At 42.5% G+C, this 27,660-nt stretch overlaps 1 protein-coding gene across 1 annotated transcript in view; it reads right to left on the reverse strand.

The window, feature by feature from the left end:
- Window positions 1-27,660, reverse strand: part of spop (speckle type BTB/POZ protein) — a 146,008-nt gene that overhangs the window by 85,462 nt on the left and 32,886 nt on the right. Inside the window, exon 2 of the mRNA XM_085783411.1 lies at window positions 27,118-27,285. The gene's annotated coding sequence lies outside the window, so the exon portion shown is untranslated. The remainder of the gene's footprint in view (window positions 1-27,117; window positions 27,286-27,660) is intronic.

Below are 27,660 nucleotides of genomic sequence, written 5' to 3' on the forward strand. Positions count from 1 at the left end.
CTCCAGTCCTCAATCTAAACACCAACTTTCATATGTGTGTGTGTGTGTGTGTGTGTGTGTGTGTGTGTGTGTGTGTATAAAACCCAAGGTCACAGTGTTCACACCTGCCCTCTCTCTCTCTCTCTGTGAAGTTCCCACATTCTGCCGTTTGTGAATGACTGTCTGATAAATACACGCTCTAGTGTACGTCATTACACGCACAAATACCTTTATACCGCAATGACTTTCAGTCTCGGTAAATCACATTACACATGCAAATCGATGTATTTGCATATACTCCTCTCTCCTAATATTTTGCACACTCAGCTAGAAAGATCAGATATTACTTATTCAATAAGAGCGGCCTGCGAGGAGGAGGAGGAGGAGGAGGAGGAGAGGAGGAGGGGGAAAATCTGCTATGCTGCTTTACCTTTATTGGCAGCGGTAACGGTTTTACACATGGTTTACACACACACACACAACCCCTTGTAAATCAGGTGCTATCTGTGTGTGTGTTTGTGTGTGTGTGCGTATGTGCATATAAACATTGACATCCTGTGAAAAATCTAGAGCTGAGCTTATAAAGTCCCGCACGTCTGAAGTCTGATCTCCAGTCTGCGAATCTCCTGCAATCTGTCCTCCTCACATGTGATCAATTAAATATCTAAACTCACAGCACTTTCTGTCTCATATACACACACACACATATGGCAGACTGAGATGAATCCACTTGGAGAAATAAAAATTATATACTGTGCAGCAGCAGCAGCAGCAGGAGACATCGGGCCATGTAGTCGAGATAAAAAACACAGAGGTGTTTTATAAATGACAAAATGATAGTGTCTGCACTCATCTTCTCCTCCTGCTGCACAGAAATCCACTAGAACTCAACAAACTCCAACGTCAAAATAAATAACGTGACAATTTTTAATACACACATCTTCCTCTCCCCTCAAAACAAAGCTGAGGGAGGATTTTTTTTTTTTTTTTTTTTTTTGCACACTCGCTCTTTTCACCTTCATCCTACATGACTGTATTGGTTGTGCTGCTACGTGTTACCCCGGCTGTTTATTTCCTGAGCTGAAGAAGTGAGGCGAGCCTGGAGCCAGAAGGGAGGAGAATAGAAGTGAATAGAGGGAGAGTTTTTTTGTTTTGTTGTGTTTTGTTGTGTTGTGTTGTGTTGTGTTGTGCAGCCGCGCTCGGTGCAATGATGCAACTTATAATTAAAATGCAAATATAAATGACAGGGAGTCTCTCTTTCTCTCTCTTCACCTTGTTTTCACTTTATACTCCAACACTCCCAGGGGAGGCCCATCTCGGCCCAGGATCTGTGTATCCGACTAAATCAATTTTCATACCAAGAGCTGAATTCAATTTGAGTTTTAGGCTGTACAGAAATTTAAAGTGCGAGGGAGTCGCCACCGCCGCCGTGGCCGCCGCTGCTGAGAAGGAGAGGGAGAGAGATGGTCGATGCACGGACTGAGACTGCAGCCGGTGGCAAGAGGACGATATATCCTATAGAACGAATCGCCTTGTTGTTTACAACAACTTCTGGGTAGAAAACCAGTATGAGAACAATATTTGACTGACGACAGTTTCGCTGTATAGCTACTAGGCTATATCTCATTTTTCATGTCACTATATCACCATTTAGATAATATGATGTTTGTAAAGTCTATGAAACCAATGATTGGACAAACATTGCTTTTTTATGTGCACATTTTTGTAATGGTTATCGTAAATTGGCAGGGCTAACCGTTACCTGTTTAACTTTAATAACTCAGTGACTCAATAAACGGTCCATGAAAAAATATTTTTTCTAGCAGATATCTACAAAATGACTGAGCTAACTGGAGTAGCTTCATGTCGTGTCTGACAACGGGAGAGTTTTAACAGCTGACGTCCTGATGTTAGCTTAGCTACCGCCGTTAGCTGTCCCTGTCAGCTGAGCCACAGATGTTTTCTAGACACAGTGATTCCCCAAAACTGAATAAATACCACACATAGCAACACAAAACACACGCACAGAAATAGTAATGTTTCTTCAATCATTTCAGATTTGTCTAAACGGTGACAGGGCATGAAAAATATAATATATGATAGCTAAACTCCCGTTCGTTACTACTGTTATCAGTAGCTACTACTGTACCTACTAATTCAAATTATGTGCTGGTTTATACCTGTAAGTAGTTGCAAACAACAAGGCAAGTCTATATTTTGCTACTACTGTACTACTATGATGATGATGATGATGTGTGTGAAGCTCATATCCCTGAACTGAAGTCTAAAAGCAATTATTTCTGCAACAAGGAGACACAGGCCCGTCTGACACATCCGCCACTGGCCTGTCTCCTGTTTCGACTGCAGCTGATCACAATGGGAGCCTCAAACATCCCCCGAGCTTCAATCTCCACAAACAACAAAGACTAAACGCCGTGGAACCAATGATTTCGGGGGGAGTTTTATTTCAAAAAGTGTGGCTGACAGAGGAAACACGGGTGGTGGAGGAGGAGGAGGAGGAGTGGGGGGAGGGGGTCTTTTTTAGTGGTTGTCCTTCAGCGTGACTTTGTCATGTAACACATTTCCAGCTCAATTATCTGCATCCAGTGGATTTCAAACACATTTAGAGAGGGACCAGAGAGCCTGGTAATTAGCAGGAGCCCCGGTTCGTAAGGGGTCTGAGGAAAAAAAAAAAGAAACCAAAAAAAACAAAGCCTGTCTTTAGCTCCGTCTTTATCCCCCACTCCACTCGTCTAATCTCCTCTGATCCACCTCTGTTCACACGGACGTCATACGTGCGCTCGCTCCGACGACACCTTGATGTGTCAACAGGTGTCGGCTTTTATGGACCGAAGCGTGACGCGAACAGGCCGAGGCTCGTTGAAGTGTCTCCTCTTCATCCTCCTCCTCCTCCTCTTTCCTTCTGTTGTTTTTTAGCACCTCACTTCAAACAAAGGGAGAACGACAAATTTCCCAGAAGACGCTGGGATGAGATGGGCTGCACCAACGAAGACGAGTGAATGTCAAAGTATTTTCTCCATGAATAAGAACTTTAAAACCACTTTGATGCTGCAGCTCAAATTTTACAAACCCTGTTGTTCTTAGAAAACATTTTTAGTAGGTGTGAGCATCACCACAGGCCTCCATACCATTCATGATATTTCAATACCACATCTCTGCCACAGTAAATATTATGTAAAATCCTGAGTGTAACTGTTTGAGACAAAGGTTTCCTTGTTTGTATTTTATGTTTCATATGGCACAGAAGACAAATACATTCAAGTTCATTAATAAAGTTAATAAATAGAAATGAAAGGGTTCATATTTATAAATAGGAGTTTTAATGGTGACTTATGGTTGTAGCTACACTGAGTAATACAGTACTATAGCCCAAGAGGAAGATGAAGATGAGCTCCTGAACAATGAGCTTGTTGTTGCATGTGGTTGCTAATGTGTAAAAAAAATTAACAGAAAATGGAAGAAAAACAGAAACTAAGGAGGTTTTCATATTTAAAGCAGATATCAGTGGAATGTTTTTGTTAATATAAGTCCTAAATAGTCCTATTTTCCGTCAGCAATCACTTACATGAAGTATTTCAGCCTAAACACGAGTCTCTCCGTCACTCTGCTCTGCTGTAACCCGAGGAGAAAATTTTCCTTGTGGGATACAAGTGTTATCCAATGAGGGGAGAGAACGGCATGAAGGGCTGTGTGTGCAGCCAAGGGATGCGCGTGAATGTGGTGACGTAGCACGAGGACCAATTGATGCCTGACAAGGGCGGGGGCTGCTAACTCATGGTGCGTTCAAGGAAACTCGTACTTTGTGTTTTTCCTTCCTGTGAAGTCATACCAGTTCGATCTGGTACGAGTTCACGGGTCGGAAGTTACGAGTGGCCGTTATAGGGAACTTTCACAGACAACAGGACGGTAAAAACACGAGCTACGGGTTACCTGGAACGCTACCAAGTCGTAGTTGTGACTTGAAGCTGTAACTTACGGTTTCAAAAGCCTGCCTTGAACACAGCATTAGCCGAAACGGCCGTGCCGCTGTTATCTGCTTTAAAATATGAGCAAATGTACTATATACTTTAAAAGTCTCCCTCCAATAGGGGTAATAGGGTACCCTGGGCAGTTGAGGTAAATAAAGGCCCTGGTCACTATCTGAGGAAATAGGGGAACCAATAAATACAAAGTGATTCATTACATTTTTTAAACTCTCACAAATTATGTTGTGAAAGGAAACTTTAACATCTGTTTTTATCTAATAAGATACAGTTCTCAGTCTGTTCATCTCACTTAAATCATCTTCAATCTTGAAAAATGGGACTGTCACGCAGACAGACTGAGACAGTGTACTTTCATCTTCTCGTATCAAGATCAATGTGTGGCATTTGTGTATTCACACATAAAATATCATTCATGTCTGAGACGCATTCGATGGTGTAATAGAGTTTAGTTTTGGGGGTGAAGGTGAAGGTGTGAGTGAGAAATGAGACTGGGCCTCGATAGGAAACCAGTCAGTCTAACAACTGTCTGCAACATGACACATGCACATTTAATTATAATATCCATTATTTCCTGAAAACACCTTGAATCGTTTCTCACATCCTGAAACAGAAATAACAAACCGATGCTCACGGGAAGTTTGAACATGTGACGAGGCTGAAGAAAAAACTCCTCTGATGAGACAATCCACACACAACCTTTGCTATTATTGATACAGAAGCTTAATAAACTATTGGTAACGACAACAACACAAACGCGAGGCGAATATTTTCCTGTCAAGAAAAGCAGCGCTCGCAGCTCTGATGACATTTAACACTGAAACACGACCAAGAGAAAATCAATCCAGTGCTCAAAGTACATCATGGCATTATTACAATTCTACACAGAAAGGTTAAGACCATGTCCTCATCCTCTTCCTCTTCCTCTTCCTCCTCTTCCTCTCCATTTTAATTACAGTCTGTAATCATGTCAGCTTGTTGAGCCTTATAGGTCTGACCTCGGATACCTACCCACAGCTGTCGTATTTTGTCTGTGTTTTGCCTCCACGTGCACTAAATTTACATTCAGCCGTTTTATTCAAGAGTCTTAACTCCATTTAAACATTTACATCCCATAAAGCCATAAAGAAAAGACTCCAAGAAAACACATTATAATAATAATTCGATGACTTTCAGTTCTTCTTAAGACGACGGTAATGGTGACACAAAGTAAATCTGCAATATTACAGTGTATGAAACGAAATCCCATAATAGAGTAAGCCACTGAGTTTTTAATATGTTTAACGTGTAGACAGTAAATAAGGGAGCAATTTCAGACCCACTCAGTTTTTACCCCTCCCTTCCCCTTTAATTTTTTTTATCCATTTTCTCCTCGCCGCCATCTCCTTCCCTCACTCCAACAATTATAATGATGAACAGCGCCGGCGGCAGCGCAAGTCACCGAGTTGGTGAGACGTCGACTTCCACAGAGGTGGAAGGAGTCGGGAGGAGCAAGAGGAGCCAGAGGAGCAGGAGGAGCCAGCTGAGGAGGAGTCCAGTGTGTATGGAGGAGAATCTGAAAACTGGTTTCACGATTCTGAGATCACAGTTTTCAGTTTGGTTCGGTTTGGTCCGAAATACGTTGTTGTGTGTTTGTTGTATTTTCTTTAACACTGCAGAAATATCATACATCACCTTAAAGGTCCAGTGTGTAATAATTGTCAAAATCTGAATATACTCCCCATGTAAGTGTATAATCGCTATAAATTAAATGTGTTTGGTTTTCGTAGCCTTATAATTCTTCTTTTATATCTACATACAGTATAACAAGGGTCATGCTTTAGAGAGTGTCGCCATCTTGGGCCGCCATGTTTGTACGGCAGCCTGAACGGAAAATCCAGCCAGTCAGAGAGCATGTTTCATGAGTTTCACATTCATAAATAAACTGAAAGAAGAAGGAGGAGGAAACAGCAGACATATGGTAAAATGGTTTAGATCATCACCTCATCGCTCCATGCTCCTGAAATACTCCCAGTTGCCCCAGTCGTGGATGATGAGTGTTTCTGTCCTCGGAGGCCACCGTCAATTTGCCTACGGGAGGGGTGAATGCGAACGAGTGAGTGAGGACAGCAAACTACAGTAGAATCTGAATGCTGGATGTCATGGTTTTACCCCCATTTTTACACACTGGACCTTTAAGATCATAGAACCAATAAATCAAATCAAATGAGTTAATCTCAAAGACTTGACATGTGGTCATGCAAAACATGAAAGTTTGACATTCGGCTCATCTCAGATTAAAGCCAGATGATATTCTGCTAAAACCAGAGAAGAGGTGTTGATGATTACAACACACTTTTCATTTAAGTGGCCCAAAAAAAACAACAACACACAATTGAAATTCTAACTAAGAACAGAAATAGTTATTCCCCATCAACGTTTACACCATCTATAGGTCCTTTAATGCACAATCGGGTCACAAATATCATTTTTAAAATAAAATTCTACCTAATGAAGATGAAAATGGCTCCTGCAATGTTTGTGTAGATGAGTCCAGATATCAGATGTGTTCCTGTTTGCAAGAACGTCACGAGTTGCACACAAGTTTTATCCACCACTTTCTTATCTCACCACCATCACTATCATTATCATCATCATCATCATCATCATCATCATCATCATCGTCATCATCACTAAATCCAAAATGCTCCCACACAACAGACCGACAAGATGCTGCTGCTCCTCATCTCCACCACTGACCTGCTGCTGCTGTACTCCACCTCTAACTCCCTCCACCTCCATCCGTGGAAAACCCTGAACTCAACCGAGACATCTGAACCTGAACTGGACTGATTTTTTTCAATGACATTTTTTTTCAATGAACCGTTGCATCTGTTTGCAATTCTGTTGATTGACATCGCGGTGCAGCAGATCCTCCCTCTCTACGGTGGCCCTGAGGGCTCAGAGCGCTTCATTTATCTGAGTGTCGTCCTCACACACACTCGACGTGCGTCATGTCTCTGGAGACGGAGCAGCGAAAAAACATCAATGAAGCAGAAATGAACGAAAAGCAAACATCTCTTTGTGTGAAGTAGATTCGTCTGTCCATTAGCATTAAGCACTTAAACACAAGTGGAGACACACACACACACACACACACACACACACAGAGGAGGAGCCAATTAAGATCAACTGTTCACTTAACACTGGCCTCACTGTCATGCCATCCTCATGAGGAGGAGGAGGAAAAGGAGGAGGAGGAAGAGGAGGAAGAGAATCAGGAGGATGAGGAGGAGGAGGAGGAAGAAGAGGAGGACGAGGAGGAGGAAGAGGAGGAGTAGGAGGAGAAGGAGGAGGAGGAGGAAGATGAGGAGGAGGAAGAGGAAGAGGAAGAGGAGGAGGAGGAAGAGAAGGAGGAGGAGAAGGAGGAGGAGGAAGATGAGGAGGAAGAGAAGGAGTAGGACGAGGAGGAAGAGAAGGAGGAGGAAGAGGAGGAGGAAGGGGAGGAAGAGAAGAAGGAGGAAGAGGAGGAAGAAGAAGAGGAGGAGGAGGAGAAAGAGGAAGAAGAATTATGGGATGTCTGTTTGTCACCATGGTCGACGGAACATCAGGAAGTCCAGACATGACAACAAAATATGAAACAGTTGTTATGGTAACAAAGTCTCCTTGCTGTAATAAAGTGTTACATCATGTCTGAGACTGAGACATGAGTCCTCATGTACAAGACTTTATTATATCACAGATATAATCTGGTTATATAAAGATTAGAGTTTGTAATAAATGAAATATTTGTTAGTGTTTGTAGCTTCTGAAATTTATATTTGCAAGTTTATTATAAGAGCAGGGGTGACCAGGTAGGATTAGCTCCAGGTTTGTTTCCTTTTTTTCCCTTTTCTTTTAATAAGCTCTAGTTTTCAAAAGACACTGAGACATTATTCTTAGATTTCATAAAAGTATTTTTTTTAATTTAGCCTACTGTTTAATTTATGATGAAAGCACCAGAATAAGAACTGAAACCTGCAGTCCTTGTTCATATTTTAAAACTTAGATAAACCGTCTACCAACATTTCAGATTACCACTAGTAGCCTAATCATATGTCTTTCTGAGATGTACAGTAGTCACCCTAAACACAGCATGTACGTATATATTTATATTGACTGACCTTGGACTTTTAAATCATGTTTTATCTTGTTTTTATATCGATAGTACTTTTATTGATCATTGATTCACTTTTTATTTTATCTTGGTTCTTTTCTTTCCCCTATTTCATATAAAGGGTTAGTCTGCTGTCAACTCAATCCACTGTAAACTGAATCTACCTATAGGTATGAATAAATCAAAGTGTCAAAGTTTCCTTTAAACTTATACAAAAACATATGTGTTTGTATATGTTTTTATTACTTATGTCTAAAAATAACTAACTGAAGATGAATAAATAACTAATAAAACACACATTGACAAACTTTGGACTGGTTATGTCCTCCTGTCTAGAACGCATATCTCACACAGATAAACATAAATCGTATTTGTACAGGCTAGATATATACTGTATGTCATCATATTAATACTATACTTCTATATATTACACATGGAAATTCAGTTGTGCGTCGGAGCTGAGACGAATTAAGACGTAGTTTGGAGTTAAAAGTGAAAAAAGAGAAAATCACACGTCCAGGACTTCAAAAGTCAAAAGTAAATTCTAACCTGACGTCTGAAATGCTGCACAAAATGTAAAATGCAATTAGATGTGTTTCCATCCTGCTCTACTGAGGTGCATCAATTGTCTTTTTTTTTCTGAACAACAACATCATCATCAAGAAGAAGAAGTGTGAAGTCGTCAGAAACACAGAGAATGACGGGCGAAGCAGGAATGATGTTTTCTTGGAGCTGATGTGAGGCCGCAACATTTCAAAAAACAAAGACAAAATGCTTTAAGCAATGATGTAATACAGCAGCTAATGGTTACAAACCCTCCACCATCACCACCGCCGCCGCCGCCGCCTTTCTACAGCAAGTACTAAGGTTTTAATCTAATGAGCAAACGTGTCCATCTCAGTGTTTATTACATAACTTGTCAAAGCAGAGGGGGAAAACATAACATGGTAACACTTTAGATTAGGGAACACATATTCACCATTAACTAGGTGCTTATTAATATGCATATAAGTAGCTTACTAGCTCCTTATTAGTAATTATTAAGCACATATTAACACCTTATTCTACATAGCCTTATTCTGTATACCTCTATTACACCATGAATTAAGATTTTTCCTGATATTAACTCCTAATTATCGCTTATTCATTGTAAATTAATGCATTAATGCTATAGTAATTCAGAGTGATAAAGGAAGAATTACTGTTCTTGTGCTACTGCCCCTGTACAAGGCCCCAATAACCCACTGGTTATTCACATCGTTATTCAGAAACAACAATGCATTAATTTACAATGAATAAGCCATAATTAGGAGTTGATATGAGGAAAAATCTTAATTCATGGTGTAATAGAGGTAGAATAAGGCTATGTAGAATAAGGTGTTAAAGCAGAAGTAAGTGATATATTTGTGTTAATATAAGTCTTAAATAGTTATATCTTCCGACAGCAATCACTTACATAGAGTGTTTGGACCGAAACACGGGTCTCTCAGTCACTCTGCTCTGCTCTGAGCCGAGGAGAAAACATTTATCGTATCCTACAGTTTTTATCCAATGAGGAGAGAGAACGGCATGCAGGGCTGTGTGTGCAGCCAAGGGACGCCGTGAATGTGGCGACGTAGGGACGAGGACTGTTATGGTGCGTTCAAGGAAACTCGTAGACTCGTGTTTTTCCGTCCTGTGAAGTTGTATCAGTTTGATTTGGTAGGAGTTCACGGGTCGGAAGTTACGAGTGGCCGTTATAGTGACTTTCACAGGTAAAACAGGTCGGAAAAACACGAGTGGGTTGCCTGGAACGCTACAAAGTCGTAAGTTGTGACTTGAAGCTGTAATTTACGATTTCAAAAGCCTGCCTCGAACGCAGCATTAGCGAAAACGACCGGATCGCTTACTTCTTCTTTAATACATGCTTAATAATTACTAATAAGGCGCTAGTAAGCTACTTATATGCATATTAATAAGCACCTAGTCAATGGTGAATATGTGTTCCCTAATCTAAAGCGTTACCAACATTTTTGTTATTTCAGATACAGATACTTCCAGTGTGTGTGGGAGAGTCTGACAGACCACTGCAGAGACTGGGAGACGTTGTGTGGTGGGGGTTGTGGGGGGGTTGTACAGGTGCACACGCTGCTCTCTGTCTTATTGCTTTGCTGTTGCTCTTTTCAGCGGAGAGGAAGTGAGAGGGAAAAGGTAGCCGCACTAATAAGTTCAGCTCTATCCATCGGCTGCACTCGGTACGACAAGGGTTACTCCTGTGTGTGCCCCGACGTCACTCTGCCGCCCAATTACCACATTTATATACGCACACACACACACATATACGTTCACACACACACACACACACTCGCTTGCACAATCATTGATATTCAGGGAGAATTTTAAATGCTCTCCATTAAATTCATAAAAGATGGATCGTCTCTTTTTAAAAAACCCAAAGTGATACTCTCACCTTTTATACGCTGTTATCTATACATTAAAGAGCACATGCATTATATTATATTATATTATATTATACAGCAAGAGCTGAAAATGAGCCCAACTCACTACAACTGTGAAGTGTCGAACCACAGATTTGATTATAATAATAGTATAGATAATTCGTATATAGTGGAAAAACATCAATAACTAGACTAAGCACATAGAAAGTATTGTTGGTCATATGACAAACTTTTAAATTAAGTGTTTTCTCACACTTTTAGCCAATCATGCATACATTAAAAGTGAGAATGTGTATTCCAGTGGTATGTTAATGTGGTCACATATTAAATCTGTGTTTAATTTACATTTTTAGCAAATACACGACTCCTCCAAATTCGTTATTTATTTATTTTTTCTGACAGTTTCAATATTAACATATAGTTTTCAGGTGACATTTTCAATATTGGCCTGGTGGAGATAGCGGGTGGGCGTTGAGTGCCTGCAGCCGTATACGTCTCTGTTTGGCTGCCGGCGCCTTAAATGCCAACCACGGTGCTAGGACTCGAGTGGAGGAGGAGGAGGAGGAGGAGGAAGAGGAGGAGGAGAAGGATGAGGAAGGAGGCTTTCAGGGAGAAAAAAAGGTGCAGCCACGACCAGTCAATGCAAAATGACGACTAGGAATGTGTCGTATCGTCCGTATGAGTCTGATTGGGGCCCAAATTGCCTTTTCACGCCCTATCACCGTTTAGACAAATCTGAAAAGATTGAAGAAACATTACTATTTCTGTGTGTGTGTTTCAGTGTTGGGGGTAACGCGTTACAAAGTAACGCGTTAGAGTACTTTAATTACTTTTTTCGTGTAACGCGTAACGTAACGCGTTAGTTTCGTGCGTTGAGCAATCAGTAACTTAGTTATTTTTTTTAAAAAGTAATCCGTTACTTTTCGCCAGATAAGGAAAGGAAAATCCCGACTGCAGCTCCAGACAGACTACTGTGTAACCTGCGGATGTGTCAGCCGAGGCGCAGCGCTATGCGTCTGTGCCCTGCTGTGTGTGTTTCAATTCGCCAGTGAAAAGGACAAGAACATAACGGTAAAATGCACACTGCGTTGGTGATAAGCTTCTGTCGACCGCAAAAAATCCACTTCCAGGGCCCATAGATCAGCTCCATGTACGGACCTGCTTCACCAGCAGCAACAGTGCAGCCCGGGCCGACTCTCAGTGCTTGCCCGCTTTCAGCAGCTCCCTCTCGGCGAGTGGCAGCTCAGTCCCCCCCCCGTCCAGCCCGGATCTCTACTCCGCAGCAGTGTGATACCAGTATCTACCGCATTTTTTTTTTTACTTTTATTACACACAAGGTAGGAAGTTCACGTCTCGCCAGCCTCCCTCCTCTCCACACGCGAGTCCTCCGTTCAAACCGACAGACAGATCGAGCAGTGAAGCCGCTGAGGGATTCACGCTCTCCTGAATCAAAAAAAAAAAACCCGCTATGTGGCATATTTCTGTCTGTCTTTTCTGTGAATGTTATCCTGTAGAGCTAATTTGGTTGGATGACTGATGTTATTCGACTCGGTGCATTTAAAAGAGGCTGTGTGTCTGTCAGTTGTTGCAGCATGTGCGAGGCGCTGCAAAAGGCTTTTCATTTTTAGTAACGCATGAGTACTCTAACGCGTTACTTTTATTCATAGGTAACGCTGTAACGTAACTGATTACTTTTAATTGATGGTAACGTTGTAACCTAACTAACTACTTTCCAAAGTAACTATACCCAACACTGGTGTGTTTTGTGTTGTTATGTGTTGTATTTATTCAGTTTGGGGGAATCACAGTGTCTAGAAAGCATCAGTGGCTCGATCAGCTGGCAGGGACAGCTAACGGCGGTAGCTAAGCTAACACCAGGACGTCAGCTGTTAAAACCCCTCCGTTGTTGGACACGACATGAAACTACTCCAGTTAGCTCAATCATGTTGTAACTAAAATATCCGCTGGAGAAAATATTTTTTCATGGACCGTTGAGTCACTGAGTTATTAAAGTTAAACAGGTAGCTAACCGTTAGCCCAGCTAATCTATGATAACCATGACTAATTACAAAAATGTGCACACATAAATAGTAATGTTTGTCCAATCATTGGTTTTATAAACTTTACAAACATCAGATTAGTCTATTAAACAGCGATACAGTGACATAAAAAATGAGATAGATATCGAAACTCTCGTCCGTCACTATTGTTCTGCTGGTTTTATACCCGGAAGTAGTTGTAAACAACAAGGCGATTCGTTCTATTACCTGCATCAGAGGGGAATCAAACCCAAACTTCCTGCGACACACTATTAAGACGACACCCAGGAAATAAGTGCAGCTGTTAGTAAAGGGTGAGGAGACCCTGCCTGTCATCCTCCAAACCTCCAAGTCTTCCTAATTCATGTTAAGGTTATATACGCTCTCCCCTCCTCCCCCAACTCCACCCCCTCAATATTCTTCGCGGCTGCAGCCTTTTGGAGGGTCATCAGATGGCGTGTGCGGCTGTAGTCGCTTCTGAAAGCAGGAAATGCCAGGCAGATAAGGCTGCTATACCACCACAAACACACACACACACACTTGCACACACAAACAGACAGTGACATTTCCGATGGCCACAGCAAATCTGGGACCGTAACCAACAGTTACGCTCCAAATCCAAGCTTTCCTAATTCATCTCCCTCTCTTTCACTATCTCTGAGAGCAGTCCAGCCTCGTTCTCAACTTTCAGCCCTGAAAACACACAGTCTCCACCGGTTCTCCCTGTTTTTTTTTCATTATTCTGCAACAAAAACTGTTCCTGGCAACAACAAAAAAACATCGATCATGAATAAAATAAAGTAATAAGTAAACAACTAATGAATCAAATTTAATAAAGGTGATTACAACAAATACAAACCTATATGAAGTCTCTGCAGCCACTGCGTTCTGCTCGGTGGTTTTGCTTCTTTTCAATTCACCGTAAATGTTTTCTTGTCATTCAGGTGCATTTCTGTGATTTTAATTCAGCTACAGACAAAATAAACCATGAAGCCTGGCTCTGGTGACGGTGTATTCACCTCCAACTAGATCAAAATGCCTCTGTATGCAACTGAACAGACCTCAAACCAATCAGAGCAGCAATCCAGATGACGTATTTAGCCCGGTCCAAACCACTCTGCATTCAGAAACCAGGTTTACTTCCTGGTAGATGGATACTCTGTTGAAGTTTTAAACTATTGGATCTGCCCTTACCCAGTCGCTAACATTTGGTTGTGACATATACGTACGCAATGAAGCTGCTGCACGCTGCAAATAACGACGACCATCCCATCATTTTAATGAGTAGAGCAAAGTGAGTGTGTGCAAGATGTTGGTCAATGACAAGCTGCAGGTTTTGCTCGACAAATGGCTTCGGAAACAAACATCCATCTCGGCTGCCATTATGTATGAAATACAACTTCAAACTTAAAGGAATAGTTCACCAAAAAATGAAATTCACTCTCATGCTAATGAATACTCCAAAGTTTTTTATTCCTCAAAGTGCATCTGGAGACCCGGGAGGGGCGTTCAAAACTTTATATGAGAGTAATAGTGCCCGACACAAAAACGTCCATAAAACTACACAAAAACCATTTAATATTCCTCCACACTGCTCGTCCACTGCAATCCAAGTGTCCTGAAGGGATATAGTCCAGAGTTTACTGGAAACAATGTCATTTAGGACATTTTTACAGCCTAAACAGTTCTGTATTGAATTTGCCTGCATGGGGCACACTCTCACGTTCACGCGATGCACGTGGACACGACCGGACTTGCCTCAATGAGGTTGTTTCCAGTAAACTCTGGACTATATCCCTTCAGGACACTTGGATTGCAGTGGACGAGCAGTGTGGAGGAAGATTAAATGGTTTTTGTGTAGTTTTTTAGACATTTTTATGTCGGGCCCATATTAGGATTTGAACGCCCCTCCCGGGTCTCCAGATGCACTTTGAGGAATACAAAACTATTATTAGGATAAGAGTATTCATCATGAGGGTGAATTTCATTTTTTGGTGAAGTATTCCTTTAAGGGCACAACTTTAACATCATTGTTCTCAGCCGCTCCCTCTTTGCTGACCGGGTGGTCGATCCTCTGCAGGAGAAAAGCCATCAAAGCATTTCAATCCCAGACAGAGAACTGAAGGGAAATGAAAACTGAGCAGAATGTCATCTGCAGAGCGACGGAGAAAGTGTCAGCTGATGTGGTTGTTGTAGTTTTGCAGGACCGATGGCGTCAAAGAACTTCGTAAATCTGGGAGTGAGTGGAGTCTACAGACACTGGACCAACGTTACGATAGCTGCTCTTCAGTGGCCGCCATATTTCATGTAAACAGAAGCTGCTGGACGTCGCTTCTCAGCAGCTTCTTCTCCAGACGGATCAGCAAAGAGAAATGAAATCGCTCACCCGTCAACACTGGGTCAAGACGCTCTTCATTTTCGTCCTGGACATTTCTCCAGAACCCGTGAATTAACGGGAAGCCCTAAAAGATGTGTGTCTCCAAAAAAAAAAAAAAGCTTCATCAACATCTAAGGAGATGCTTAGAGGTGTGTGTAAACACCTCATTATTGCGTCTCCACCTATTCCGCCATTTGAAATCACTCGCGTTAACTATTTCACACGTCGTCTGAGCGGCTCAGAGTGAATCAGTCACATCAAACCCCGTCTGTGGCTGTCACTCTAATGAAGCCTTTTAAGTCAGTCAGGCACATCGCAGGCTGTGAACGGCCGGTCCAAAACACCAGACAGGCTGCGCTGAGGCAGATGCCAAGACGGTGGCAACAACAGGCAGTGATGGACAGAAGGGATGGAGGCAGATAAACAGAGGAAGAGAGAAAACAAGAGGAACACACAACAGTGGGGAAGCCAGACGGCATTCATTTACCAGCATAAATACACCATAAACACATAAAGATGTGGTGCAGTGGTTACAACAAGAAAAGGATAGAGGGAGGGGAAAAAAAGCACAAAAGGAGACTGACGTGTCCGAACACAAACAAGAACAGGTTTTTTGTTCACCGAATAATAAGAGCAACGGAAAAAAAGGAAGAGAAAAGATCAAGAAAGGAGGAAAGCGAGGAATGTCCTGACAGATGGAAACTGAGAAACGCAAAAGCAAACGAGGGAGACAGTTGTCAAAACAAAGTCCGGTGTCTGTTGTAACTTTACAAAAAACAGCAAAGTGGACTTGTCTACAAGAACAAGACGAGATGTTTTTTTTTCTTCAGGATCTTCAAACGCCGGCGTGCAGGTGTGGTCACGACGACATCTACGGGGAAGACGTGGTGAGGAAGAGCAGATAAACAAGTATGAAACAGTCCATCGTCATGGTTTCACTCAGACACCTGCTGCAGGAAAAACATGACAATAACAATTTGTGCTCAACTGTTTCCAGACTTTTTTTTTTTTCTTCATAACTTTGTGTTTTGTTTCCCTAATTAACTCGAAAAAGTTTCACAAAGTGTTTCACTTATTCAGAATAAGCACAACTTCAGCTAATCATATTTGTCCTTATGCAGTTTGCAGGATAGTAGCCTCGGATTTTTTTTTTTGCTTATTTTTGTAGATGAAAGCTGCAAACTTGAATCTAAAACCACAGGAAACTGAACTGCATTCATGTGTTTGGGTTGTTTCAGAGCTGATTTGAAGTTTCTGTCATTATCTGATCGTGAGTTTTTGTCTTTCTTTGGAGGAATATTCATGAAAAATCAGCTCTAAACCTCTGTCTGTTTCTCTATAATAAACTCAGAACAACTTCTCCTCACTTCTAGCTCAGAATAAAACCGATCTGCTACCATTTAGCGTTGAACATCGGCGACGACAGAGTGACGCAACTGCACATGTCATCGGTAAATAATAAGGAGGAGCATCAATCATGGATAATAAGGAAGATTTATTGTTGGACTCTGAGAATGAGGGAAGCAGGAGCTTGTTAGAAAGCACCAACTCTTCAGTTTAAGTAGAATAAAATGCTACATCTCCAGCTCGGATGTTAGCGGAGTAATGACGCCCTAAATACAGCGTGATATTTGTTCCCTCAGGCCAAAAAGGTTTGAATTAGCACAGAGAGTAAAACAGCAGCCTCTGAATGAATAGTTAAATCTGTGCCAAGCATTATACAGTAGTATAAGTGGAGTCTCCTGGTGGGAAGTGAGTGGGTAATGAAAAAAAAACAATATCATGCAACAAATGTGGGTTTTTTGTTTTTTTTTATCTTTGCTGAAGTTTTTACAATGAAAGGAAGAACTGGGCCAAACTCAATTTAAACTTGATTTGCATAAAAGCAAAAAAACATAATCAGACAAGGAACAGTGAGCAAACTAATTTACATCCACGTACGGCCGATGGATGAGCAGCGACGGTCCGCCGAGTGTCCTCGAGTGACCACAATTTACTGCACGACTGACGGCGAAAAACAGCGGCGGGGCTGCAGCAGTGTCATGAAGGAAAAAAAACCCAAGAAGAAAACAACAAAGACAAGAGCAGCAACAAAACAAAACAAGAGAACGAAGGAGGAGAGAGAGAGAGCAAACGAGGGAAGAAAGGGATGAAAATGAAGATGCGAGATGCAAGAAGAAAAAAAAAAAGGGGACGACTTAGTTGAGAGTCGTGACGTCGCGCGTCCCATCAAACGGAAAAAACCTTACCAGAGGAAAAACAGAAATGAAACACGATCATTAACCAGCTCCACCACGCTTAACAAGGAGCTCAGAGAGACGAGCAGGAAGAGGAGGAGGAAGGAGGAAGGAGGGGGGGCTCAGGGTTGCCGAGGCAACAGAAATTAGAACCTGAGATAACAAGAGAGATGAGAATATGTGGGACGACCCAGGTGAGACGGATGACAGTCATGTGAGCGACGCCTTTTAAAACTCCTTTTAAGGCAATGCAAGGCAAGGCATCTTTATTTACTGTATATAGCACAAAAAGGCAACTCAATGTGCTTTACATAAAGACAAAACATTACAAAAGAACAGCATAAAGCAGCATACAAACAAAAACGCAGAGTTAAAAGTAGGAGCAAAGAAGAATAATAGCACACAAAAAGAGAAATGTTTGGCTGATTTCAGTTCTGCTGCTAGTTTGTTCCAGTCGTGTGCATCTTAACAGCTAAATGCTGCTTCACCATGTCTGGTCTGAACTCTGTGCTCCACTATCTGACCTGAGTCAGTAGATCTCAGAGCTCTACTGGGTTTATACTCTTCTAACATGTCATTCATGTATTCTGGACCTAAACCATTCAGTGGTTTGTAGACCAATAGCAGAACTTTAAATGTAAGGTCTTAAGAACTTAAAGGGCAACTTCGGTTTTTTTCAACCTGGGCCCTGTTTTCCTATGTTTTTCTGTATATGTGAGTGATGGATAACACTTTTATTGAGGTGGCTGCAGTATTGAGCCCGGCAGGCAGCCTGCAGCCCAGCTAACGCTCTTACATGGGGCAAGTGGCTCCCGTCAAAGTTCGCGGTATAAACAGGCATTTTTTTCAAATTGACAGGCTCAGATAGTTACAATGAGTGTCCGACAACATACCAGACCCTGTGGTCGGCACGGCCTCGCTGAAATTGTCTGCCGCTGCGCTGGAATCTTGATTGAAACTCAATGTAGGCTACGGTATGGAAGCTCAGCGGCGCTGTTTTCAACTGGTTCAACTCGACCGCAGCAGGAGGGGTGTGTTTGATTTCAGCTCCGGGCCAGACCGCAAGATGCCGTTGATGCGCGGCTTGCTTGTGTACCTGCGGGGGCGGGGCTCATTGGGGCTCATAGACTCCGCTCCATTCAAACCTGGTGCTGAGTGTAAACACACCCCACCGGCACAGAGCGTGAAGAGAGAGAGAAGGAGACGGAGACGGAGAGCTGCAGCTACAAAGGTGGCTGTTTAACCCGGATAGATCTCCATGGTAATTTATTATTTATGTTCAGAGTTTCATCCTAAAATCAGCTGTAAAAACGCGGATGTTACACTATTACAGCTGTCGGCACCTTTACCTTGCAGTGGATGTGGATCAGGACGGGGCGTTTGACCGGAGGGAGAGATACGTATCCCTGCGGCCGCCTCAACCCAAATTTTGGCCAGAAAAAACCCTGAATACGTTAATTTCTCCTTTCTAGTATGTTGTCGGACATTCATTGTAACTATCTGAGCCTGTCAGTTTGAAAAAAAATGCACGTTTACGGCGAACTTTGACGGGAGCCACTTGCCCCATGCAAGAGCATCAGCTGGGCTGCAGGCTGCCTGCCCGGCTCAATACTGGAGCCACCTCAAAAAAAATATTATCCATCACTCACATCTACAGAAAAACATATGAAAACAGGGCCCAGGTTGAAAAAAACCGAAGTTGCCCTTTAAATACTGTTGCAGAAATGGAGCGCGTTCAACACAACAAGACAACAGCAGGGCGACAATATAAATATAAAGCGTGCTGTGACATCATCTAAACAAGAAACACAAACACACACTTCAATCACACACACAAACACGCACACAGTTTGAGACGATACAACTTCCACTTCCAGTTATTAATTAAGTCAATTGTATTTGTATAGCCTGTAATCACAGCCAGTCTCCGAGGGGTTCTCGACGCCCACGCGAGAGAAATAAATTAAAACGATGCCTTCCAACCTCAGAACCTCAGAAAATCTGCAAAGAACTCCCAGAAAACTTCATTAAGACGGAGAAAAAGAAAGAAAAACAGGAGGAAACCTTTGACAGAGCTACTTATCAGTAAACAACAGCCGTGATGCACAGATAATGATTTTTACAACACTGTAATAAAAATTTAAAAAGCAGCCGTTTCACCGCAGCTGACAAGACACACACAAATTTAGCTGTGAGTGGGTATCAAGCACCTTTAGTGTCTGTGCGTGTGTGTGCTGCTTGGAGGTTGCCAAGAGACAGATAATGCCAACTGGAGGCTGGCAGTTTATAAGGTCTGAGTGTTGAGACCTAAAATGTCAATATTGGTCCCGAGGGAGGGAATAATTAAGGCGTAAAAGATCTAAAAGGCTTGTCACATATGGCCGGCCAGCTGTCACATCTGTCTGTTTATATTCATGCCAGTAACAAGCAGCGGCCTATACTAAAGCAGCAGCAGCAGCAGCAGCAGCAGCAGCAGCAGCAGAGTATGTAACGTAACGGGCTGAGCAGTAAATGTCAGCTGACGACTCCAGGATGCACGGCGCTGCAGCAGCCAGGAGGAGAAGCCTGGCATTTTACAAAACAATGCACCAGCTCCACTTCTCATTTTGAGACGTTCACTCCCGAGTGGCTTGTCTCAAAAAGATCTATTCCCTGTTGGTTCTACTTCACATGTTCCCGGTGTGCCACGTCGCATCGCGCCACCCGCCTGGTGTGATAATGGTACTGTATAGGAAGCAGAGAGGAAAGTTTATAACTATTTAAAGGTGTAAGTCGGTCGCTTTTTCGCTGTTTTGTTTGCTTATTTCGCCACAGCTCCCCCTACAGGTTCAGAGTGCAACTCACCACTAACCCTCCTCCAGCCATGTGCATTTGTTTTCAACAAAGCCGGCGAGAATTTCAATCCATGAAGCGATGTCTACTGATATGAGGCGGGTAACAGGGCCGTCAATCTTCCCCCCAAATCAGATTCACGCTTCTTATCTTAAATGTTCAAATTATATTTGCATTTTTAATGTTTTTCTGTTGTTTTTTTAGCTCATTACACCATACCATCTTATTATTACGTCCAGCAGCCGTCCACTAAAGGGCATTCCAACCAAATCTGTTATGTAACATTTGCAACACACTTAAGTTTTACCAACTCAATATAAAACTTCAAGAAGGGAAATCCAAATATTATAAGTAGTGGTGCAGCGGATCGCAGTTGATCTGTGATCAAGCAAGTGGTCCCCGGATCGATCGATAAAAAAAAATAAAAAAAATAAAAAGGTGTGTGTGTAGTGTGGGAACACATAGGTGCACTGCCCCAGCTGTATCAACTATTTAAAAAAAGTTTGAAGCTACAGCTCTACGTCAACAACAAAATTGTTTGTTGTACCAACATGTTTACTACCCCAAACGTCATTTAACCATCACAACTACTCTGAAGCTGTTTAAATCTGGCATAGTTCCTCTTTAACTCTGCAGAAATTCCTGTAGGAACTCGAGCCGGCGTGAGGATAATCCCTAAACCCTCACTGTGGTTGGATGACGTAAACATCTTCCTCTGCTTCCTGTTCGAATCATCGAGATGACGTCGATTTGTTAGAATAACTTCAACTCAATAAACAAGTTCATCCTTTGAGTCAACAAGCTCCTGCAGCCGTCATGTGAGTGCATCTGTCCCCTGTCTGGTCTGCAGCCAATCATCATCACCACCATCATCATCATCATCGACCGTCGTACTGTACAGTTTGTTTTTAGGACGGTGACTCAGTCTGGAAAAACTGACACAAACAACTCGTCTGGTCCATTAGGTAGAAGACGAAGAACGTCCTGGTCGAACACTTTTTTTTCTTAAGTGGGGAAAAAAAAACCAGAGGCGTCACTTCACTTTTATGGACTTTTCAAACCTTACTCAGCTTGTTTGGGTCCAAATCAGGAGGACAAGTTGTTGTTTCTCTGTTGCCTCCATGCATCGGCCGCTTTTATGATACGACCGTGAACAATTTTCAAATTTAGTCATAATTTATCAACAAAAGCCATGTGGGAGGCAAATTAGACCAAACAAATCCAATCGTTGAGTCTGTGTCACTTCAGCTGAGCCTTGTGTGTGTGTGTGTTTGTGTGTGTGTGTGTGTGTGTGTGTGTGTGTGTGGACTCGTACACTGGGCTCTTTCTTTTTGTTTGTGCCGCTGAGCCTGTGGAGTTTTATAAATGTGCCACAACACTGAACAAAGGCCTTTTCACTGCTTCTTGAGTGCTGAGAGTTCTGCCCTTGGTTCATTTTGTTATGCTTGGCTGTTCTCAAGCACGAGTAAGTAAGTACCAGCTCAGATCAGATGACAACATCCATCTCCGTGCGGCGGTGAAGCTATGGCGGGGTCACTTTGTGCAGATGGAGGTCTGACTGCAAACAAAGTGCCGTGCAGCTCGCCAGAGGTCGCCGGCGTGTTCAGGCAGCGTCTCGCTCATTTCGCTGCCACCTCAGTAAGAAAAGTAGAAAAGAACGGTATAAGGACTTCTACGGTGGCCCTGAGGGCTCAATGCACTGCAGCTGAAAGAACACACATGCAAAGACACAAATGTGGAAAATATCTTCATTAAAAAGTGTTTTTTTACCTGGGACACGGAAAAGTAACGGACCTGAGCATGCAAATGTATTGCTGTTTCACAAAAACTGCACAAAGGACTGATTATTACAGTCGAGAGGAAGAGCGTAACACTTCATGGGACAGGTGCTCTACTGTATTATCATTATTAGTAGTAGTAGTAGTGAGTTCATGTAGGGACAGGACAAGATGAGCTTCTGCTTCATCCTGCTTCATACTGAGTCCTATCAACAGGTGTAGGCTACTGTTTGAATTATTATTTTCATTATTATGTTTTCTTTTCTTTCTCGTTTTATTTCTTAAATGTATTTTTTTTGTCTTGTTTGATACACTGCCCGTCCAAAAAACAAAAGTCACACACTCTCTAATATTTCATTGGATCGCCTTTAGCTTTGATTACAGCATGCATATGCTGTGGCATTGTTTCAATAAGCTTCTGCAATGTCACAAGATTTATTTAAGTCCATAGTTGCATTAATTTTTTTAAGATTCTCAATGGGGTTAAGGTCTGGACTCTATTGCACATACTGCACTTTTTTAAAATAGTTTTTTTTTATAACTTATTGTTGTGTGATGTTTATATTCTTCTTGTCTTATTTCTGTTTCTCTTTTTTATACTGTTGCTATTTGCTGCTGCACAAATGTAAATTTCCCCACTGTGGGACAAATAAAGGAATCTTAACTTAACTCTGTGGTCACATTGGACCACATTTCTTCCTTGAAGATGATGGTTCCCCACTCTCCTTCCAGTTTTTAACAATGTGTCGGACAGTTCTTAACCCAATTTTACTAGTCTCAGAAATCTCCTCAGATGTTTTATTTGCTTGATGCCAATAATCTGATCCTTCTGAAACAGATTAACATTTTCTCCACGACCACAGGATCTGTCTTCCAACATGGTTGTTTAAGAAATGAGACTGCATCAGTTAGGCTTAAATACGTTGTTTCCAGCTAAAACATCATCATCCATGCAGTAATTATCCAATGGGAGGCTCTGACCTATTAGCTTAGTTGAATCCAAGTGGTGACTCTTTTTTTTGTACGGGCAGTTTATAATGGAGAATAAATGAATGAATTGTACTGTATATTAGTGCAAGTATGCACTGTTAGTTTAGCCTTAGTTAGCTTTAGCTGGGTCCATCACTGTGTTGTGTCCCAGGAAACACTTCTAGACTTTGTATCTAGGTTTTTGCAACTCATGATGAAGTCGTTTTCCTTTCCGTTCGTGTCGTTGCAGGTGTTTCTCATCGTCCACTTCCTGCAGCACTCGGACCTCGGCTCCTCACACCACAGACACAGAGGGAGGCTGAGGGCTCCTCCCTGGGATCCCTGCTCCTGTCCTGGAGCTGGGGGAAGAGGACGGTGTGTTGGGATGTATGTGAGTGTGTGTGTGTGTGTGTGTGTGTGTGTGTGTGTGTGTGTGTGTGGCAGGCAGCTGGCGGCATTGACTGACAGTTCAGGTGAGCGGCGTGGTCGGCTCGGGCGCACGGATCCGGCTCCTCTGACTGATTTGAAGTGGCTTCAATTAACTGGAGCAGCGAAGTGTGAGGGAGGGGACTCAGGGAGGGGGGAGGAGGAGGGGAGGATGGATGGGTGAGGGAGGGGGGGTGAGGGGGGGAGACGAGACAAGCCTCCTGACAGATTTTGGAGAAGGGGGGAGATGACAGGTCCTCTAATGCCCCACCAAGTTCAACCTTTCTCCATCTCCTCGTCGCTAATTACTAAGTATCCATACGGAGACGCTTGTCACTGTGATCACAGCAAATTGGCTGTAACTGCAGGGTCAGGGAGGACTGTCACACACACACACACACACACACACACACACACACACACAGGACACGCACACACACACCTCGTCCTGCAACAAAACAAAACTCACACTGGTTTTCACCATTTTTTAAAGGGATAGTTCAACATTTTGGCAAATTGGTCCATTGCCATAATCCCTATAGTCATAGCAGTAGGTTCATTACCTTTAATTGTCAGTGCAAGCTATTTTAAGAACGGCGGAGCAGAGCCGTGAGCTGCTCAGAGCTACGCTACGGAGGCTCATGTGATTTCTTGGTTTCCCTCATCAAACTCATCAATTGCATTAATTTCCCTCTAAAACAACTCTGTCTGGTAACGTTGTGTTATTATCTCATAGCGTGGTGAATGTGCAGGTCACAACTTGTCCACCAGAGCGTTTTGGAGTTGTTGAATTGTGTATTTGATGAGTTTGATGAGGGAAACCAAGAAATCCCATGAGCCTCCGTAGCGTAGCTTTGAGGAGCTCATCACTCTGCTCCGCCGTTCTAAAAACAGCTTGCACCGACAATTAAAGGTAACGAACCTACTGCTATGACTATAGGGATTATGGCAATGGGCCAGTTTGCCAAAATGTTGAACTATCCCTTTAACACTGAAACTATTTTCAGTTTCCCAGGAGAAGCAGAAAATCCAATATCACACACACACAGGCTCACATACACACATCTGCAGAAAAAAACAAACAAACAAAAAAACATATTCATGTTGCTTCACGATGCTCTGTCTGCATGATAATATAGAAGAAAAAAGGAGGTGATTAAAATATTCCAGTGTTTCTCCAACAAATCCTACACACAGATTTAATTTTCATGCACACACACACACAGAGCAACAGGGATGTCGCTGCCAGAAGTGAGATGTTACTTTGCACGAAGGTTAAACCGCCCGCTTCCCATAAAAAAAAACACAGGCGGTGAGAGCGTGGAGAATCAATCTGAGCCGTGTCGCTGTGATTTTTTTCTTTTTGCACAAAACGCGGCAGCGCTTCAAGTTTAAAACCAAACAATCAGCACAGCAGCAGGTTATTGTTGTGTCACATCAATAATGCATCTATCATGTACCGCTTCCTCGTCTCAGCACACACACACACACACACACACACACACACACACACACATGCACTAATGTCTTACAGCCTCTAACTGAGCTGAACAGAGTGAGCTGCTGCTTTACACTCTATTTGTTCTGGCTTTAGCTGTGTTGCTCCTTTTGCATTGTCTAATTAACATGGGGATCGTTTTTCAGGATTCCTACACATTTAAAATTTCAAAATTCCTAATTTCCAGACTTCTCAGTAGAAAAAAAACTCAAATAATTTATGACATTCGAGTAAATTAATCATGCAATTAAAGCAGAAGTAAGCGATCTGGTCGTTTTGGCTAACTTCTTGTCAGCCGATGGAGTTACAGCCCCCGCCCTCGTCATGGATCTATTGGTAAGAAGTTTTCTCCTCGGCTTACAGCAGAGCAGAGCGACTGACTGACCGGTGTTTCAGACCAAACACTCTATATAAGTGATTGCTGTCGGAAGATAGAACTATTTAAGACTTATATTACTTCTGCTTTAAAGGTGTTAGCTACAACTTTAATTCCTCCCGGCCAGTAGGTGTCGCACTTACACTCGCTCCACCTTCAATTGTACTGGTTGCCAGGTGGGTATGCCTATAGGGAGCGGCTAGTAGCTAACTAGGCTAGCAGCTAACTAACCCTAACCGCGTCACGTGACATCAACGTACTAATGCTGTTGGTGCAGAGATCATTTCCTGTCGATGTAAATATTTAATTTTGGACCCATCAAAATTTATAAAACAATTATTTCTATACTTTCCTTTTTTCAGTAAAATGAATACTTTTAGTCTGCACTCAGCACTCCTCTAGACGTTCTGTGGATGTATTATTTTTTGAAAAATTAATCGTTTTAATGAAAAGGTTGTAGCTATAACCTTTAAATATGGTTTAGATTTTAGATCAAATCATCTTTTCTTCTTAGCTGAGGAGGAATAATGTAAATATCAAGACACATGGTTATTATGAGGACTGGGACTGAATACAGTGATGGTCTTGTAATCGTCTGGCTTTGGTTTGGTCTCAGGTTAGATGGTCTTAGTCTTGACCACAACACACTCTGAGCCTCCGTCCTCACAAACAATTTCTTCTTCTTCCTGTTTTGTTTGTGTTTTTAACCGACGACCTGAAAACCTCACACTCAACTGCAATTTATAGGATCGGGCGTCTGCAGCTTCCTCTGCATCTCCTGCTGCTTGGTATTCCTCCGCCGAATGATCGGCCTTTAGCTCTTCTGTCGCCTTCGTTCTTTCTGAGGAGGTCTTTCTATTGTGTGTGTGTGTGTGTGTGTGTGTGTTTTCTTTCTATTCAAACCTTCAAATCTTCCTTATTTCTCATTCTGGACCATCCGGCTCCACCGCCACCACCATCACCATGCAGGGGAACGCCACCTGAGAATATCGTAGTGGTAGTAGGTGTTGGTTTCTTTCTCAGAAAGCAAAAAAAACATAAATGCAGCAGCTCGGGAACAAATGAGTAAAAGAAAACAAACTGTAATTTGCTGCTGACTCATTTTTTTCTTTCCAGTATCAGAGCAAAAACTGGAAAATGTCTGGAAAACACATTTCCAACCTGAATAAAGATGTAAAACAGGTACTTTCTGTGCACGTGTGCGGACAAATCGGTGGAAATTAGTTATTTTAAGACAAATAATGTCTTTTTTGTGGCTTTAATTTTGAAAAAATATAGTTTTATTGAGATTTTAAAGCCCCAGTATGTAGGAATGAACGTATTCTTGATGTTGCATTCACGTGAAATCGGGCAGACGTCAGACAGACAACATACGCTGCATGTAACAGGATAAACAAGCATCTATGTAGACAAGTGGTCCGCCAGCACGAGGCAAAACAATACAGGCGTGACAATATGTTGTCATGGTGATGTCGTATTGTTTACTTGACCCACGTTTTACCGTCTTTCTCTGGTGGAGTAAAATGACATCCGGTTGGTTTGCCGACGGCCGTCTGCCTGACTGCACCTGAATGCAACACCAGTGCCTCTGTCCTTCCTCACACTACACAGTGGAGACAGTTTTAACAGGCCGAGCCGACAGCTCCGCTGAGTTTCCGTGGTTACCTACGGTCACGCTGCCACTCAACGTAAAAAATGGCGATGCAACAAGGACGCCCACTTATGTATTTGTAACGACTTGTAACAACTCATTCTAAGGTACCAGAAAGCTTTCATTTGTATGCGGGTGTGATTCCACTTCAGTGAAATACGTATTTATGAAAGCAATATTTGATTTTTGCTAATGAAAAGCCAAATAAAGTTACATACTGGGGCTTTACTGTGTTAAAGCTGCTTCAAACACCTCCCTCCAACCTCAACAGTAGCTACACTTGCCAATTTCCCAATATTAGTACAGATCACTGCCCCTCTCCCCCCCCCTCCTTCCCCCTCCCCCCTCCAAAAGATCCTCACCCTATTTGATACTCACCTAGATCAAAGTCCCTCACACATCTGTTCGGCTCGCTGCTGCCACGGCTCGCCAGCTGGACTCTGTCCGTCCGTCAGCTCCGTCCCTGCCTGCGTCTGTAGGTGTGTCAGTGCTGCACGTGTGTTGTTGTTCTTGTTCTTCTTCCTCTTCTTCCTCTTTGGCAACAAGCTGCACAACAACAACAAAAAAAAGAAGAAACCCAAACAGCGGAAAGAATCAACAAGACTGTAGTTGTGAGAGCAGACGTGGGCGTGAGCCAGCGCCTTATCATATTCTTGCAAGAGACTCCTTGTCAAGTTGACTGTTTGTGTGCACATCTGTTATGTAGGAGACTTGAATGCAGATAGTGTGTGTGTGTGTGTGTGTGTGTGTGTCTGAGTGTGTGTGTGTGTGTGTGTGCGTGTGTCTGTGTGTGACAAGATATTACAAAGACACATGTTTTAGGAAGACTGTAGTGAGGTTTACACAGCGAGGCGGAACAAAGTGGGACAGCGGTGGCCCTCCCCCTCCTCCTTACGTAATTACACCGGCTTTAAAACACTG

The sequence above is a fragment of the Trachurus japonicus genome, chromosome 8 (genome assembly GCF_045865225.1).
Source record: "Trachurus japonicus isolate A0001 chromosome 8, Traja_1.0".
In the NCBI taxonomy this organism is placed as follows: Eukaryota; Metazoa; Chordata; class Actinopteri; order Carangiformes; family Carangidae; genus Trachurus; species Trachurus japonicus.